Below are 11635 nucleotides of genomic sequence, written 5' to 3'. Positions count from 1 at the left end.
TAGGCACGTGGTGCCAGGGTCTGAAAAGAATTCCCAATTAAGTTGAGAACCCAATTGTCGTACAAGCAATACGAGATGCACCGGCAGGTGCATCGTACCGATGTAGTCCCCGAGCTTGCTAGAAGGCGAAGTATGAGCCTTGTAGCAAGGTCTAAATAAATGTCTCTCAACTGTATATGAGTACAAATCACATGTAGCCGAGAAGAATGATCTCCGAGCAGTGGTCGGGACAGTCCCCGAGCACGATAGTAATCCTTACAATCAGTCAAAGCATAAGGGTCGATTAAACAAACACATTCACCGCAAGGTGAAGTGTGCCCACTTAGTCCCCGAGCCTGGTAGTAGGTGATGCAGGCACGTGGTGCCAGGGTCTAAAAAAGAATTTCCATTAAAGTTAAGAATCCAATCGTCGTGCAGGCGATATGAGATGCACCGGCAGGTGCATCGTACCGATGTAGTCCCCGAGCTTGCTGGAAGGCGAAGTATGAGCCTTGTAGCAAGGTCTAAATAAATGTCTCTCAACTATATGTGAGTACAAATCACATGTAGCCGAGAAGAGCGATCTCCGAGCAGTGGTCAGGACAGTCCCCGAGCACATTAGTAGCCAGAGCAGTCCCCGAGCACGGCAGTGGTCGGAGCAGTCCCCGAGCACGGCAGTGGTCGGAGCAGTCCCCAAGCATGGCAGTGGTCTGGGCAGTCCCCGAGCACGGCAGTGGTCTAGGCAGCCCCCGAGCACGGCAGTGCTCTGGTCCATCATTGAGCTCAAGACATGCAGCGAAAAAAAAGAACATCGCTTGTATTATTATTTGGTGTATTTATTTATCTCCTTACTCTGTCAAGTCCAATCTGCCATGTCTGGTCAAAAAAAAAAACAGACAGATATAACATATCACTCTACCTTCTTACTCTTTCTGGCAAACAGTCGCTTGGCGCCTGTATGGAGGTGCGTCAGTGTGTGCCCTCTCACATTATCAACGAAGAGGCGCGTACACTGGAAACGAAGAGGTGCATTTATTGGCGTAGATCTCGAGGTTGTGAAAACAACCGTCTGTGGCGTGTGAGCACGTCTCCCAAGAATCTTGGGCAGATGAAATGATGAAGCACTTGATTATTTATAATATAGAGCTGGTAAGTTACTTTTTACCGATCCCCATTGTCATTCGCCGCCGCAACCTTCTTCTTCGTCTTGCCGAACCCTACTCCTTCGAAAATCACCACCAACCCCCCCTCCACCGCATCCACCCCCTTAGCATGGGCAGATTAATGGCGAAGAGAGACGCCCAGAAGAAAGGCAGAGTCATGGCGAAGGAGTGGTGGAAGTCAAGGAGCAATGAGCAGACCATCGAAGACCTCGTCGCCATGGGAGTGCTCCACAACAAGGCACTCACGGGATGGCGTGCACCGGAAGGAGAAAGCTTCCCCGATCCACAACTAGGTGAGATTGTGGTTTTCGAGGATTTCTTCAAGTGGGGTTTTGGGGTTCCAGTGCACCCTTTCCTTCAGGGGCTCTGCTTGTATTACGAGATTGGGATTTGCAATCTGCATCCCAACTCGATTCTTCTTGTCTCCACCTTCATCCATCTTTGCGAAGCTTATGGTGGCTTCCAGCCCCATTTCGACCTCTTTCACCATCTGTTCTGTCTATGAAAGAAAGGGAGCGGCGGTTCGAAGATAGCCAGAGGCGTATACCTCAATCTGCGTGACGGTATGAAGGCCTAGTACCTACACTGCCCCTGGAACACCTCACTGGATGAATGGTACAAGAAGTGGTTCTACATCTGCGAAGAGCCGAACACGATCACCCTGTGCGATGTGGGGTTGATTCCGGAGAAGAAGAACAGCTGGTCGGAGAAGCCCGAGCACTTGGAGCAGATCGCAGAACTGCTCGAGTTGATCCCGTGGGGAAAGCTGGATGGTCCAAGCGTGGTCGGGAACTTCATCAGCCGAAGGATCCAGCCCTGCCAGAAGAGGGTACATCCTGGCTTCGAGTACCAGGGGAGCGCAGATCCGACGAGGACCAGAAAAGAGGCGCTCGACAAGATAGAAATCAAGGCCAGAATTGGGGAGCTATTCAACCTAGCCAATCCCAATTATGTCAGGTTAAACGACATCGAGCCCACCTTCAAGCTGGCCCGACCTCCCCCAAAGGTAAATGATGCTTCCTTGTACCTGTAGAATTATGTTGTAACAAAAAATTGACTGTTGTCTCCTTTATATTTCCTAGAGTAATGGTCATGACCGGGCAGCAGTGTTTGTGTCTCCGCCCCCTAGTGTGGATTGGCCGCAAATTGCTGACTCAACCGCCCAGACCAGTGCCAGGACCAAAGACGTCGACTGGGCGGTACTCGGGGTTGGGGAGGATGCAACGGCCAGGGCTGCTGGCAAGCGGTCGGCTACCAACAAACGTTGCCAGGCCATCTTCCCCCTTTTAGACGATGAAACAGAGGATGCGGACATCTTCCGACTCGTCCCTCGAAAGAGGAGGAGACAAATGGGGTCAACAGAGCAGGGTGGATCCTCTGTGCCAGCAGTGATCGCATCACCGACCACTGCAACACAGAGGACAAGTGGGGGAAGTGTCGAGCACCAAACCCCGGCGCCAGTACTAGTGGTGGAAAAAGACCCGGTGGAACCCGCCGAGCACGTGGAGCAGGCGCGGTCGAAGAGACGTTCCTTCGCCACATCATTCCGTGCTTCCAAGCTATAAGTATCTATAACTTTGATGTAATCTTTTAATTTGTATTGAATACTATTGTCTTCTAAACTTTTCTCTGGTATATTAGGTCGGCGTCCACCGAAAATCCTGACTAGCTAGCTGGGTGTGGCACGGCTTCGCCAGTACTGGCGGAAAGAACTGCTCGGCAGCCGACTGCGGAGGAACCTGTAGAAGAAATTCCGCTGGAACCTCAGCAGACGAGCGGCCCGACGTCAGTCCCCAAGCAGCTGGTCGAGAAGACAGCCGAGCAAAGTATAAGTGCTCCGAGCACTAACCCTGCTGAGGCAGATACCTTGGCGTCAAGGGAACCAGACCAAGCCGAGGAGCAGCAACTGGAGTTGGCACAGAACATGCTTGCCGATGCTATAGCTCGTGGGAAAGCCATAGTGGTCGCGGAGACTACTATCTCCGAACCAGCGCCGCCCCCTGAACAAGAGGCCGAAGAGGACAAAGTCGAAGAGATCCTAGGCCGTCCCAAAGACAAACGACAACATGTATATGTGTCGTGCTGGCGGAACGACGAGTGGGTTATGCATGAAGAAATCCCAGAGGTCGAAGAGACCCTAAAAGTTGAACGAGCGGCAAAGCATTTGGTGACAGAAGTCCAGGTATGTTTGGCTTGACCACTTGACCCTGTTATGTAGTTGAACTATCTGACTTAGCTTATTTATATGCAGGACTTGATGAAGACCGCAAAGTACCGAAAGAGGTGCTTCGACCAGATTGAGGGAATCACCGTGAACAATAGAGAACTGGCGGCCGAGGTGGAACGCTTGCACCGCCAACTTGAAGCCGCCGACCAGGAGAGGACAGAGCGAGAAGCACAGAACCAGAACCTGGTCGGCCAGCTCAATACCAAAGAGCGGGAAAAAACAAGTAAGTTGTCATTTTATCACAGCAAGTGTATGACAGGTGTTGTTGCATTGTTGGTAGTGATAGCTGTAATGCAGGCTTAGAAGCTGAGGTAACCCGCCTCCAAGAGGAGAATAGCCGTGTGACCGCAGAGTGTGGTCGTCTAAAGGAGGACAACGAGAAACTGGCGCGCAGCCAGTCTCAACTCTAGGACCACACCACCAAAATGAAGGAGGAACTGAAGAGTAAGTATTCTAGACCACCGTTCTCATTCTGTTGCCCACCTTATCTTGTCGTGCCGTTACATTTGATGTCTTGTACGGTGTGCAGTTTTAAAAGTCAATGCCAAGAGGCATCTAGAAGCCGTGATGAAAGAGCGTGACGGCTAGAAAGCACGATGCCTCGAGGCCACCGAGGATTGGGACACATGGAAGAACCGGTGCCAGGAAGTGGCAACTGGCATTTTGCCCATCCTTGACCTTGTCGACCCGGCGCTCACAGAGGAAGAGCCAAGGACGCCCTAGCTCAGACTGGTCGAGAGATGCAGACAAGCATGGGGATGGTTCCAAGAGTTTGTGAAGGAGGCGGGTGAGTACACGGGTGTCCATGTGCTAAGCATGGTGCGTGCCCACTACCCCCTGATCGATCTCAAGCGCCTGGAGGCTGGATACCCGAAGGAGGTAGACCCAGACAAGGCGGAGGAGCTTCGGATGGCCTAGCTGGACCTATCATCAAAGATGATTGGCGACATTAACCTGTGTGGAGGTGGGACAACACCTGTACAGGGTACGCCATCGACAAGTCAGCTGGAAACGCCATCAGTTGCAAGCCAACCGACAAAGCCTGCGGCCTCGACCAGCTAGGCATCGGCGGGGCCATCCCCTTCAGCTCGACTAGCACAAGAGTCCCCGAGACTCGAGTAGGATATCGGAAGCGGTGAGCAGTAGGTGCCGCGCACCCCGACCAGCCAATGTAATAGGCTTAGAGCTGTAGAAGGAGGACATAGTTGTGTTATTGTAAACTTGGGCCTCTTCATGCAAGCTTGTAATAACGTAACTGTACATCATTATAAGCTTGTTTGCTTTGTATAAAACGTATTTAAGCTTGAAACTTATGTTGGTGTAACTAAGTGAGAACATAATAACATTCTATTTAGTTGTACCATTTTGCTCGACACATCATCCTGAAAAGTTTGTGCGGCCCTAGTTTGCCATGTGGTCGGGGTGTGAGGTGCGTGGCCTATGCACACGCAGATGTGGACAAGTCAAACCAAGGGGGACCTGCCGATCACCCATAACGTAGAGAGCGGATCCCATGCACGTGTTGGGAGGAACCGGAGACAGGTCCTGCTCCGAAAACCGTAGAAGGAGTGGTGGTCAGCTTTTACTGGCTAAGTTAGAATAACCATAAAAGTCGAAGTGACACAATAGAGTGGTCGGAGAAATCATAATAGCTTTATTGAAGTAAATTGAAAGTACAAGAGGGGTACATATCTTAGTAGTTAAGCATAGAAACATCTAAGCTTGTCGATGTGCCACGAGTTTGGTACGTCTGTACCGTCCAGGTGAGCTAACCTGTAAGACGTTGGTCGTGTGACCTCCTTGATCATGAAGGGCCCCTCCCATGGGGTTGCGAGTTTATGGACACCAGCCTGGTTCGTCTTCCACTTCAGGATCAGGTCCCCGACCACAAAAAACCGCTCTTTAATGTTCTTGTTGTAGTACCTACGTAAAATAGCAAGGTATTTGGCCGTACATACATAAGAATTGAGCCGCTTCTCTTCTGCGCTATTCACTTCTAGCTCCCGTACTTCTTGCCTTCGTTGAAGTTCTCTACCCGTGCTGATCTAAAAGCTATATCTGCAGGGAGGACTGCCTCAGCGCCGTAAACCATAAAGTATGGCGAGACGCCGGTGTTACGACTGGGCTGAGTTCTAAGTCCCCAGACCACGGCTGGTAACTCTTTGAGCCATCTTCTAGGAGCCTTGTCATTTTCTCTATACATCCTCTTCTTCAACGCGTCGAAGATCATGCCATTTGCCCACTCGACCTGTCCATTAGCTCTAGGGTGCGCCACCGAGACGTATTTTACTACTATGCTCCTTTCATCGCAGAAGTCCCAAAAAGCATTCCCGGTGAACTGAGTACCTAGATCGGTGATGATGCTGTTCGGTATGTCGAAACGATGGATGACCTGGTCAAGGAATGTGATGGCCTTTTCTGAGGATGCCTGTACCAAAGGCATGTATTCTATCCACTTAGAAAATTTGTCAATCAGCACAAAGACGCATGTAAATTTCCCTAGAGCCAGTTTGAAGGGCCCGATCATATCCAGTCCCCAGCATGCGAAGGGCTAGGAGGCTGGTATTGTTTGGATCTCATGTGCTGGTACATGGATTCTCTTGGCGAAGAACTGACAACCCTCATAGTGGCAGACTAGCTTCTCTATGTCGGCTACTGCTGACGGCCAATAGAACCCTGCTCGGAAAGCCTTGCCGACCAGCGTTCTTGAGGCCGCGTGGTTGCCGTAGGAGCCAGAGTGGATTTGGTCCAGGAGATGTTCGCCATCCTCCTGGGTTATACACTTCATCAAGATTTCCTCTTTTGCGTTCTTGCGCCATAGCTTAGCATCGACGAGCAGGTACTGCTTACTGCGATGCATCAGGCGCTCGTTCTCTGTCCGATTAGTGTAACCGCTGCCATCTGTTAGGTACTTGATGAAAGGTATTCTCCAGTAGGGCTCATGAGTGGTCAGAGGGGGCTCGGCGGTGCTTGACGCCGGAACCGTAGCCACCAATTGCTGGTCTGGAGGCTTGTCTGCCGTGGAATCTTTCTCTTCGATGGAAGGCATGAGCAGGTCTTGGACGAATACGCCATGTGGGATTTTTGCTCGGGATGATCCTAACTTTGACAGTGCATCCGCTGCTTGATTCTTGTCCCGAACCACGTGTATGTACTCGATGCCATAGAACCTGCCTTCTAGCTTTCTGATCAATTTGCAGTATGCATCCATCTTTTTCGCTGGTTGTGTCCCAGTCCTTGTTGAGTTGGTTGATGACCAGAGCAGAGTCTCTGTAGACATAGAGACGTTTAACACCAAGCTCAACCACAATGCGCAAACCATGTAGGCATGCTTCATACTCGGCGGCATTATTAGATGCCAGGAAATAAATCCTGAGGACGTACCAGAGCTGCTCCTTGGATGGTGACATGAAAAGGACTCCTGCTCCCACACCGTCAATGTTGAGAGAGCCATCGAAGTACATCGTCCAATATTCGTCGGATCCAGGAGAGGCAGGCGTGCTTAAGTCTGTCCACTCGATGATGAAATCGACAAGTGCCTAAGACTTGATTGTAGTGCGGCTTGCAAATTCCAAGGAAAAGGGGCATAGCTCCATTGCCCATTTGACGATGCGCCCGTTCGCATCCTTGTTGCTAATGATGTCTCACAGAGGGTACTCAGTCATGACCACCACACGATATCCGTCAAAGTAGTGTTTCAACTTTCAGGATGTTATTAGTATGGCGTAGATCAACTTTTGAATCTATGGGTACCTGGTCTTGGACTCGTTGAGTACCTCACTAATCAAATAGATTGGTCGCTGTACCTTATAGACGTGGCCGGGCTCGTCTCGCTCGACCACCATGGCCGTGGAGACCCCTCGATTAGTAGCAGCAATGTATAGCAGGAGTATTTCGTCTTCTCTTGGAGCAGTGAGGACCGGAGGTGATGTAAGGTATTGTTTCAGCTATGTGAAGGCAACGTCTGCTTCCTCTGACCACTCAAACTTTTCGGACGCTTTGAGTAGTTTAAAGAACGGTAATCCTTTTTCGCCTAATCTTGATATGAAACGGCTGAGGGCGGCCATGCATCCGGTAAGCTTCTGAACATCCTTCACCTTTTTGGGCGGCTTCATGTCCAAGATAGCTTTGACTTTCTCTGGGTTAGGGCGTATGCCGTCGTGACTGACGACGTTGCTGAGGAGTATGCCAGAAGGAACACCAAAGATGCAGTTCTTTGGGTTTAACTTCCATTGGAATGTATTAAGGGCTGCAAAAGTGCGTTCCAGGTTGTCAACAAGGGTATGAGCTTCCTTGGTTTTGACAACTATATCATCAACATAAGCCTCGACAAGGTCATCTTTTATCTCATCTTTGAGGCAAGCTTGTATAGCGCGTTGGTAGGTAGCCCCAGCGTTCTTGAGCTCGAACGACATGGTCATGTAGCAGTAGGCACCGAAGGGCGTGATAAAAGATGTCTTGATCTGGTCATCCTTTTTGAGAGTGATCTGGTGATAACCAGAGTAGCAATCGAGAAAGGAAAGGAGCTCGCAACCGGCGGTTGAATCTACGACCTCGTCTATGCGAGGTAAGCCGAAGAGGTCTTTAGGGCAGTGTTTGTTGAGATCAGTGTAATCAACGCACATTCTCCATTCATTATTCTTTTTGCATACAAGAACCGGGTTGGCTAACCACTCTGGATGATACACTTCTTTGATAAATCCGGCTGCCAAAAGCCATGTAACTTCTACCCTAATCGCCTCCTTTTTGTCGCGAGTGAACCATCATAGATTCTGCTTGATAGGTTTGGCCTTGCCGTTGACATTCAAGGAGTGCTCGATCAAGTTCCGAGGTACACCGGGCATGTCAGCAGGTTTCCATGCGAACACATCCACGTTGCTCCTTAAGAACCTGACGAGCGCATCTTCCTATTTGGGATCCAGGTTGGCCCTGATAAGGGCCATTTTGCTGGGATCACTGTCGACCAGCTGGATCACCTTGTGCTCCTTGGACTTGATGTTGTTGCATGGAGCCTCGAGCTCTGGGATCACCTGGTGGTCGATCGAGGTCTTCTTGGCGTCGAGCACGGTCTCGGCCATGTGAATAGAGAGGTCGTGAGCCTCTGCTATTTTGAAACTATCATCTTCACAGGTATAAGCTGCGTACACGTTGCCTCGGAGGGTTAGAACTCCTTTCTCGGTAGGCATCTTGAGCACCAGATACCTGTAATGAGGTATGGCCATGAACTTGGTGAGCGACGGTCGACCAAGAATAGCATGGTAGGTGCCGTCGAAGTCAGCGACCACGAAGTTGACGTAGTCTGTGCGGAAGTGGTCCGGGGTCCCAAACTGCACAAGTAGCGTGATCTGCCCGAGAGGTATAGAGCTCTATTCGGGGAGAACACCCCAGAACTGTGCCTCGTACGGCTTGAGGTCCGCCTGAGCTATCTTCAGGGCGGGTAGACTGTTCTTGAACAGTATATCAATGGAGCTGCCGCCGTCGATCAGTACTCTGTCGAACTGAACTTTGTTGATACAAGGATCGAGGACTAGGGGAAAACGCCCTAGCTCAGGTATTGCGGCCCATTGGTCCTTTCTACTGAAGGAGATTTCGCGATGAGACCACGGAGGGAGCCGCGGATCGGTGAGGAGATTGTCGGTGTTGGCCACGTTCAAGCAAGCGCGGGCGAGCAGCTTGCGTTCTCGTTTGGTCTCGCTGGACACTTTGCCTCTGATGATGGTGTGCACGCGATCAGTTGGCTTGACGTACTTGTGACGAGGGTCTACATCGTCGTCATCGTTATCCTCGTTGCGCTGTTCCCCTGCGTCGTTAGGCTTGTCGGACGTATCCGGAGCCTGTTGACGCGTGTAGATAGACTTGAGGACGCGACAATTCTCCATGGTATGGTTTGACTTAGGATGGAGCTGGCAGGGCCCTTTCAATGCTTTGGCATAGTCGTCTTCATAGTTACGACGTCCGCCACCCTTTTTAACGGTGTTGACCTCGCCGTCGTCTTCCCGAGCACGCTTGCTCCTATAATCGTCATGACGGTTACGCCGCTGATTACGTTGGTCATGGTGGTCGCGGGAGTCGTTGCGCTGGTTGCGGCGGTCAAAATTGTCATTCCGACCACGGTTGCCGCGGTAGTCGTCGCGGTGTGGGGGTGGTCGGAGCGTGGAACCCTTGCTACTTCTTCAATAATTATCTTTTTAGCATCGTCGGTGTCCATGTATTTCTTAGCGGTGGCTAGGAGCGCTGTGACCGAATCAGGTCTCTTGCAGAGGAGCTTATCCCTTAGGGCGTCGTGGAAGCGAAGGCCAGTGATGAAAGCCTCGATTGCCTCATTGTCGGAGATTGATGGGACCTTGATGTGCATCTCCGAGAAACACCGGACGTACTCACGTAGTGGCTCATCTTTTCGATCTCGAATATGTTGCAGATCGTATTTGTTGCCTGGTTGTTCACAAGTAGCAATGAAGTTGTCAATGAAGGCTTGCTTGAGCTCCTGCCAAGAGTCGAAATAGTTCGCCAGCAAGCTGACCAGCCATTGGTGACCCGCATGGCCAATAGTGACTAGGAAATAGTTAGACATGACGTGCTCATCAGCCATGGCTGATCTGCACGTAGTCTCATAAAGCATGACCCATAATTCGGGGTTTTCCTTGCCGTCGTACTTCTGAAGTTTCTCGAGCTTGAAATTCTTAGGCCATATGACTTGGCGAAGGTGTGGAGTAAACTGCTTCAAACCCGGCAGGCCGTGGACAGTGTCATATTCCATACGGCGATAACTTTCGTGGGATGCTCGATCGTCGGCTCTCTGGTTGATGCGAGCACGCAGATCATGTCCACCGAGGTAATGGCGGAGATCGTTGTTGCCATCACGGTGATCTCGATTGCCATCTGGATTAGCCCTGCGACCGTGGTTATCGCGGCGATTGTCACGGTTGTCCCGGCGGTTATCATCCCAGACGTCGCGGTGGTTGTCGTCCCAACAGCGGTTGTCATCCTGGCCACCATCATGGCCACTGTTTCCACCTTGACGGTTGTCTGATGGGTCGTTGTTGCGCGAGCCACGTTGGTTGAGTGGCTGTGAGCGACTTGGGTGCTGGCGGCTGTGGCTTGACTCGACCGAGACGGATGGAGCCCGAGCTTGGTTTACAACCTCCGCGGTTTGGGCCATAGCAGCCGTCAGATAGGCCTGTATTTCATCGCGAACTGCTTGGGTTTCCGGGGTGTTGGGTAGCCGTTGCATTGTTGCCATGGCGATGGCTACGTTGGCACTTGGAGTTCTGAAGACCTGTTTGTCCCCCACCCTATCGAAAGCATCATTGAGGTCACGTGGCTGGACCCTTATGCGTCATGCCTCCTGGTCTACTTCGGCTTTGATTTGTTGGCGATTAAACCGGTCAATATTGCGTGCTTCGCGTGCAGTCCTTTCTTGTTCTGTTTCGCCAACTGCCGGTGGTTCGTCATTGCTGACAACATGGATCAAATCCCCTCATCTTGGCGGGAAAGACGAGAATTGTGAGAACCCCGGGGCATGGTCTAGGATATCCAGATCGTACTTGACGCCTTCATCTTCGTGATGCTGAAGCTCGGTGTGGACAGATGCATTAGATGCGGTGCCAGACGAGGAGCTAGAGTCGCCCTCTTGGACTGTGTGGATGGATCCTTCTTGATAATCTTCAACCTGGATCATGTTGACAAAGTTGCGTGGCTTCGGCTGAGGTCGGTGCATAAAACACAGATCCAAGCGGCGTTGTAGGTTGTAGGCGTAGTTGGAGGTAGCGTTTCGCAGGCCGTAGGGCTGGACCTAGTAGTTCTTCGTCGAGGCTTCGTACTCAGAGAGCCGGAGACCCATCATGAAGGCTAGCCGGCGACGAGCAGAGCGCCCTTGAGGAGTAGATGTGACCACGAGATCTGTACCAAGTCGTGCAAGACGACTGGTCCGAGCTGGTCGGGTAGATCTATTGTGGGGAGCAGTTACCTACTCATTAGGTTGACTTTGAATGATACTTACCAGAGCTAGGGTTTCAGCGAGTTTGGTGCCGACCCGATCGATGGAGTCGAGCAGGTTGGTGTTGTCGATCTGCTTCTCTTTATAGCTGGGAAGCGGATGACGAGTTGTCGGCGTGGCTAAAGGTGATGTAGGCATGGTCGGAGCCAGATCCATCATGGTCGGAGCCACATCCGTCGTGGTCAGAGCCGCATCCGTCATGGTCGGAGCCGTATCCATCGTGGTCGGAGCCGTATCCACCGTGGTCGGAGCCATAGCCAATGTAGGTGA

Source organism: Miscanthus floridulus, chromosome 5 (assembly GCF_019320115.1).
Source record: "Miscanthus floridulus cultivar M001 chromosome 5, ASM1932011v1, whole genome shotgun sequence".
Taxonomy (NCBI): Eukaryota; Viridiplantae; Streptophyta; class Magnoliopsida; order Poales; family Poaceae; genus Miscanthus; species Miscanthus floridulus.
Note: the sequence above shows the minus strand (reverse complement) of the source record.